Here is a 7,476-nt window from a genome sequence, read left to right on the forward strand (position 1 = left end):
AACTGAGTTATAGAGAAGTTAAGGACAAACATGGATGTCTAAATCTAGTTAGGCACTTAAAATATGTGGTCTGATTTTCAAAGGTGCTTTCAGTTGAAGTCAGGTGGAGCTCTGAGTGCTCAGATCCTTTGAAAATGAAGCTGCATATTTAAATATGACTTTTCTTGCCTGTTTTAATGCTCTCAAATTTGAAAAATTTGGCCCAGATGGCTTGCCCCACCTAGGTCACACAGGAAGTCTGTGGGAAGGCCAGGAATAGAGCCCAGATCTCACTGCCCTAGGCTTCAGTCACAAGAATTAGGTCTTTTCCATCTCTGGTACCTTCTATGATTCTATACTCTGTTCCATTGATACATAATGGGCCAAATTCTTCCCTGGTGTATCTCCTCTGGACCTAATGAAGTTACACTAGGGATGAATCCTGCCCAATGGCCTATTTTCAGTCAGGAAAACTCCAAAGCCAGAGTTGGGCGACAAGGAAAGTTTCTTACAATTTCTGAGTTCAAAGGGTTCTATATTCTCTAGTGAAGCAGCTTTACTCTATAGCTTCTTCAATTGGATCTGGTCTGAATTAAATGGAAGAGTTCATGTAGTAAGCTGTCAATGTACACAGGTTTCACAGACAAAGAATTATGAAAAGCAGACAAGGGGAAAAAAACAGATGACTGGTTAAACAAAGAGTGTAGGCTACTTGCAAACCTGATGTCTGTCTACAGTTGCTAGCTTATAATGATAGTGAAAATGCCAGGTGCAAATATTAAAAAAAAAAATCATTGCTTACATCTGACTACATTAGCTCCATATGTTAAGTTAATGGGCTGCTGATAACTTATCATATTTTCTGTCTAGACACTGCAGCTCATGTGAATCAGAACATTTTTATGTGATTTTTTCTTCCGTTTTTTTGCTAACATTCTTTTTCTCCTCTTTCTTCCTCTACTTTCAAAAAATAAAAATGGATAAATGGTACATGGATCATCATCATCATCATTATCATTTCTTCATGATTTACCAAGGACTGTGGAGTTTCAGGGATTAGTGAGGTGACACATGCATATGTTTTAAATTGAACACACTGCAGTACCACGAACCCATTTTTCTTTCCATGCATTTAAGATAAGCTACATATCTGTAAACAGATCCAAGATAGAAGCCTTAGAACTTAAAATATTCAGGGCTTATTTTCCATCTGTTCTGTTTCATCTGGATTGCACATGGGTGATCAGATAGGTGCAACAATTCTTTTAGGATGATAGTGGATATTTAAACTATTTTGGGGTCATCACTATCTATTTAGTTAAGAATGTGTTTTCATATCAAGAAGAATTTTCCTCAACATAGGATTCTTTGACTACTCTTACAGTTTTAAAGGGTCAGCATAACTCTTCCCATAAGTGAAATCCTTTAAAAACTGTTTATAACTTACTCAAAAACCCTAGGGTTCTCCCTCCAAAGAAATGAGAACTGTCAGGTCCATGTACTTCAATGGAGATATGCCGATTTATGCCAGCTCAGGCTCTAGTACATTGTGCTCAAATGATGAAACAGTGGTGCTCTGCTGCAACTTCTTAGCTCTTTTCCTCTTCAACTCACAACAGGAGAAGTAGAGAGATGGCACATTTACCTATCAAGTCCTGCAGTTTTGCATGCCTTTTAAAGTGCATATGAGGTAACGTGAACTTTATTACTGTAGTTTGAAACAGCAGTAGGTCAAAGCATACTAGGGCTATGGCCACACTACAGCTTTAGTCGACATAAATTATGTCGCTCAGGGTTGTGAATTAGCCGCTCCCCAGAGAACATAATTAGTGCTGATTTAAGCGCTGGTGTGGATAGCGCTATGTTGGCGGGAGAGCTTCTCCTGCTGATATAGCTACTGCCACTCGCGGGGGCTGGAGTAATTAAGCCAATGGGAGAGTTCTGTCCCGTTGGCTTAGAGCAGCTTTACAGAGAGCTTACAGCAGCTCACGGGGGCTAATTCACACCCGAGTGATATAACTCATGTCGACTTAAGCTGTAGTGTGGTCATAGCCTAGGGAACTTTTAGTGCTCAGCAGCAGGGTCCACATGGATAGTTAATGCATGGCAAGCTGGAGCACTGTAGATTTACACCCCAGCTTGCTGCTCAGCAAGTGTTCCTGGAGACAATTCTTCATCACCAAGGTAGCTGAAGGCTTTCCATGAAAAGTAACCAAAAATCTCTCTTCTAGCCCCATTACTTTAAGGAACAATCTTATTTGGCCAGGTAGTCAGCCGGTGTAAACTGGCATAAAGTCAATGGAACTACACTGATCTCCACCAGTTGAGGATCTGACCCATTGTTGGGCTCTGAAGAAGAAAGAAAAGAATTTGACTCATATTTGCTTTCTTTGAGGATAAAAACCCCCACGTTGATTACTTTTCACTGAAGAGCCACTATACCTCTGGGGAGAGAGCTGGAACCCAGGGTCACTTCCAGGACCACCCGCGCACACTGGCCAATCACGCTGGCCTTTGGGCCCCCCACCCAAATCCCGTCCTTTTAAATTGCCTGGGCCCCTGGGCAATTGCCCCCTTTACCTCCTGCTCTCCACCTCCCGTTGGAGGGCCTGCTGGAATCTATTCAGGCTAATGCATCAACAAAATTCTCAACTGTATAATTTTTATTTCTAATGTCACGTAAACCAGAACGAACAGTGGGACAGATTCTGATCTCACTTACAAAGGTGTGCAGCAGGAGTTGAAGTTATTGAAATGACACAGATGTGAAACCAGTGTAAATGAGATCAGAATCAGCCCCACTCTATTCTGTTTTAGTCATAGCATTAAGCTTGAAAACATTTGAATGTCTGTCTGGTTTAGTGGCATGAATTTCAAGGTTTTTTTTAAAAGGTTTGTTCTTATTCCCATTGGCCACCTGATTAATAGAAATGTCACTCATTGGTTTGAACCCAGGTTGGAAGGGACTCTGAAAGAATAGAGCCAATTACAGTTTGTGATTTGTGCATGACACTAGGTTTCTTTTGCACAGTTAGAGTAATCTAATAGTGTTCTTTAACAGTCAATATATCAGACAATGCAACTGCATTTTATCAGTTCATAGAAGCATTTCTCAAATTCATAATGAATAACAGTTGCATTATGGAAACAACCTAGGTTCTAGGTAGTTTTGCTCTATACTTTTAATTTTCTCCTTTCTTCATCCCCCACCCCAATATTCTATACAGTTATATCATTGCTAAGTTTTTATTTCCTTCTGTTTTATTCCTAGTTTGCGCTTTTGATTTATATGCCTTTTCTGCTTTAATAAAGTCAGAATATCATTCCTGTCCTCTAAGCTGAGGCACAGAATACTTAGTTATGAGTCTCTTGAGTCTAACTGACCGGTTCTGAATTTGGTCCAGTGCTGGGAGTTCTTGCCAGGAGTTAAAAACTTGGATTTAACACAAGATATTCTGTTGGTACTTGACTTATGCTCACTGTCAACTGTCACGCTGTAGCTGTTAGAACTCTAACAGCCAGTAGAGATTTCAAGGTTGCATGCCAATAAAATACAAGATTTGCAAATTCAATTATATAAGTACTTACATGGGAAACAGAAATTTGATAATGGGGGCTCTTCAACCTAGCAGACAAAGGTATAATAAGATCCAAAGGCTGGAAGTTGAAACTAAACAAATTCAGACAAGAAATGAGGCACACATTTTTAGCAGTGAGGGTGATCAATGGAACAACTGCCCAAGGGATGGGGTGGATTCTGTATTACTGGAAATGTTTAAATCAAGATTGAATGTTTTTCTTAAAGATAAGCTGTATTGCAAACAGCAATTAATTCAGAGAAGTCTTATAGGTTGTGTTATACAGGAGGTCACACTAGATGATTATAGTGGTCCCTTCTGACTTTATCACCTTGAATCTAATTCTCTTTGAACAGTTCTGGTCTATTTCTATCTATTTCAGTCCTCTGCTCTCAGAAGAGGAACGTTTTGTATAGACTATTTGTCATGAACAACATAAAACAAAGTGTGTATATATCATAACAATCCTGTCTGCAGTGTCTTATTGTATGCAACTGAGATAGCTATGGCAGTGATGCCATTAAAATTATGTCTGATAAACAATGATGATAATTTAAAAAAATGCAAAAGCGTCTGTATCAGTTTTGGCACCATGGCTTAGACGGCTAAAGCACCAGTCAAGTTGGCACTTCGGTGTGAAGCTCAATGATATATAAGAAAAGCTTTGTTGATAACAGTGTGTGTAATCTTCCATGGGTGGGTCACGGAGCCCAGGACCTCCGGTTCTATAAACATGGGCCTATACTGCCTGAGCTAAACAAGATGGAGCTGTGAAGCCAAGGCTGTAGCAGGCTGATCACCTGTGTGTGGAGCCCAGCCACTAGAGGGGAAAAGAGTGGCACATTGAGAAGCATTGGTTGTGTGTGTATATACACCTATTACATACTCTGGGCAAGCTTCTTTGGTATAATCTGGCTGTTGTGAGATACTTTGCCTCAAACTGGCCAGTTAAGCCATCACAGGGTATGTCTACACTTGCAGGTAGGAGTGTCATTCCCAGCTCAAGTAGACATTCACACTAACGGTCACTGAACTAGCATTCCACAATGCTATTGTTCTCTTTGACTCTTTGACTCTTTCACTATTGTTGCCAGAGTAGCGTGGGCAGCGGTGAGTGGGAAACAGTCTAGCCACTTTGAGTACAAACCTGTGGTATGTACTCAGGGTAGCTAGCCCATGCTACCTCAGCTACTGTTATTTTTAGCATGTTAGCTTGAGCAGAGCTAGTGTGGGTATGTCTGCGTGAGCTGGAAATTGCACTCCCCCAGCTCCTAGAGTAGATATGTCCAGGATGATAGCTTCATTTCATCACTGGATTGGTGGAAAGCAGCTGGAATGCACCAGTGAATTTGGCCCTTTGGGTAAACATGTTTATTGGTTAAGAATATATTAGTGCAGTGTTGCTATGTGTGTGATATAATGTATATAGGCAATATATGATGGTGTAGTGTGGTACAAAGATTTTATTGGTATGAGTAATGCAGCTGTCCCATACTCATATTTGCAGGAAGCACAAATGAGTTATGTAGGTCATCCGAAATGAGTGCGGATAAAATCTTTAAGGCTCTCCACACCATCACATGTCCTGTATATGCAACATATTCTGCAAACTACTTTAAAATACTTTAGCTAGTTTTTAAAAATGTTATTGGTATTTATGTATTTAGTATCCCTCCACCCATAAAGCCAGGTGCCTTCCTTACTATGAGTTTGATTCTCTACTGCTCTGCCCCATGTGATGTAATTTACACCAATGCAAACAGAATACGAAGTGGGGCAAAATGCCACCATTCTGATTTAGTAGCATTACATGCCCACTTTGCACAGGTGTACACAAGGTACAAGGCAGGGGAGAATCAGGTGCCATAGCTTGAAAACTGTTACTTATTTTTCTAAATGTCTCCAAAAATATTACCCAGGGATGAGCTAGTGTGTGTGAGTTATTACGTTCTTTTTGGGGAGCTGGGTGTGGGATATTCAGTCTTGGAAGCTAGCCTCCTAGCTGATCTGGGGGGTGATAGTGTATCACAAGCTAAATGAGTCAGTTTAACACAAACTTATAAAGTTTGCGGACGAAACCAAGCTGGGAATGGTTGCAAGTGCTTTGGAGGATAGGATTAAAATTCAAAATTAACTGGACAAACTGGAGAAATGATCTGAAGTAACTAGGATGAAATTCAATAAGGACAAATGCAAAGTACTCCACTTAGGAAGGAACAATCAGTTGCACACATACAAAATGGGAAATGACTGCCTAGGAAGAAGTACTGCGGAAAGGGATCTGGGAGTCATAGCGGACCACAAGCTAAATATGAGTCAACAGTGTAACGCTGTTGCAAAAAAAGCAAACATCATTCTGGGCTGTATTAGCAGGAGTGTTGTAAGCAAGACATGAGAAGCAATTCTTCCGCTCTACTCTGTGATGATTAGGCCTCAACTGGAGTACTGTGTCCAGTTATCATTTCAGGAAAGATGTGGACAAATTGGAGAGAGTCCACAGAAGAGCAACAAAAATGATTAAAGGTCTAGAAATCATAACCTCAAGGAAGACTGAAAAAATTAGGTTTGTTTAGTCTGGAGAAGAGAAGACTGAGAGGGGACATAACAGTTTTCAAGTATGTGAAAGGTTGTTACAAGGAGGAGCGAGAAAAAAATATTCTCTAACCTCTGAGGATAGGACGAGAAGTAATGGGCTTAAAATTGCAGCAAGGCCAGTTTAGGCTGGACATTAGAAAAAACTTTCTAACTGTCAGGGTGGTTAAGCACTGGAATAAATTGCCTAAGGAGGCTGTAGAATCTCCATCATTGGAGATTTTTAGGTTAGACAAACACCTGTCAGGGATGGTTTACATAACACTTAGTCCTGCCATGAGTGCAGGGGAATGGACTACATGACTTATTCAGGTCCCGTCCAGTCCTACGATTCTATGATTTATCCTTAACCACGAAGCATCTACCAGCTCTATAGTATTCCTTTAGGGTTACTCTGAATTTTGATGGATTTTTTTTAAAAAACACGTGTGCCCCAATGCGTAAATTCTAGTGTCAAAAACATTTAGGGCCAGATTCATCACTGTAACTGTAGGGGTAGGAGGATGATTCAACGCCATGAGAGGATGAATGTAGTACTAGGGGTCTGGCTAGGGGAGGGCAGTTTTTAAATCAAGCAGGTACTCTCCAGGAGCCCTGTCAGTGGAGGCTGCCCAGTGAAGTAGTTCCTCTTTGGCTGCCTTAACACCAAGCCCATCCTGGCCAACCCTACCCACTTTGGGGGCTGCATGGCTCCAGGTTCCATCATAGTGGAGGAGTTTCAAGCAGCTTGCATTGCAGCACCTGTGATTGGGGCATTCACACCTCTGAGGGCCAGCAGCCTGGAATATGCTTAGTGGAAGAGAAACGAGCCCTTATATTTGGTCACCTAATCCGTGACTGCTGAAATCAGTTGGGAAGTATGTGAACATTATGGTTCAGATGACAAATTATTCTTTTCTTCATCTGCAATAAAACACTATGTTAGTCTAGGACAGAAAAGCCCCTAGAGTAATTGGTTGACAAATATCTCCAAAGCAGCCTAAAGAGAGCTGCAGCTGCATTTTTCAATGCTTAATGAGGGTTCAAATTTAGTTTAAAAATAGTGTTCAGTGAATCATAAATTCCCAGTATTATTTCTATTCCTGGGATGTCCTCCTCAGTGCCCAATATTCTTAGATTTCTGTTTCTGAATTAGTTCTTTGTATAGTCTATTTTCCCATATAAAGAGAGATTATGGAGGGAAAGTAATTCTTAAAAGCAGTTCTGGGGAAAGCAAACATTTGCTGTTGTACCAAGTGTAATTTCTTGGGTCTCAGTCATGAAATGATCTCCACAGGTGAAGGGCTTCTCCTGCACATAGCTCATTGCAGGATTAGGGTCTTGGGAG

Source organism: Terrapene carolina, unplaced genomic scaffold (genome assembly GCF_002925995.2).
Source record: "Terrapene carolina triunguis isolate 2854851 unplaced genomic scaffold, T_m_triunguis-2.0 Scaffold141, whole genome shotgun sequence".
Taxonomy (NCBI): Eukaryota; Metazoa; Chordata; order Testudines; family Emydidae; genus Terrapene; species Terrapene triunguis.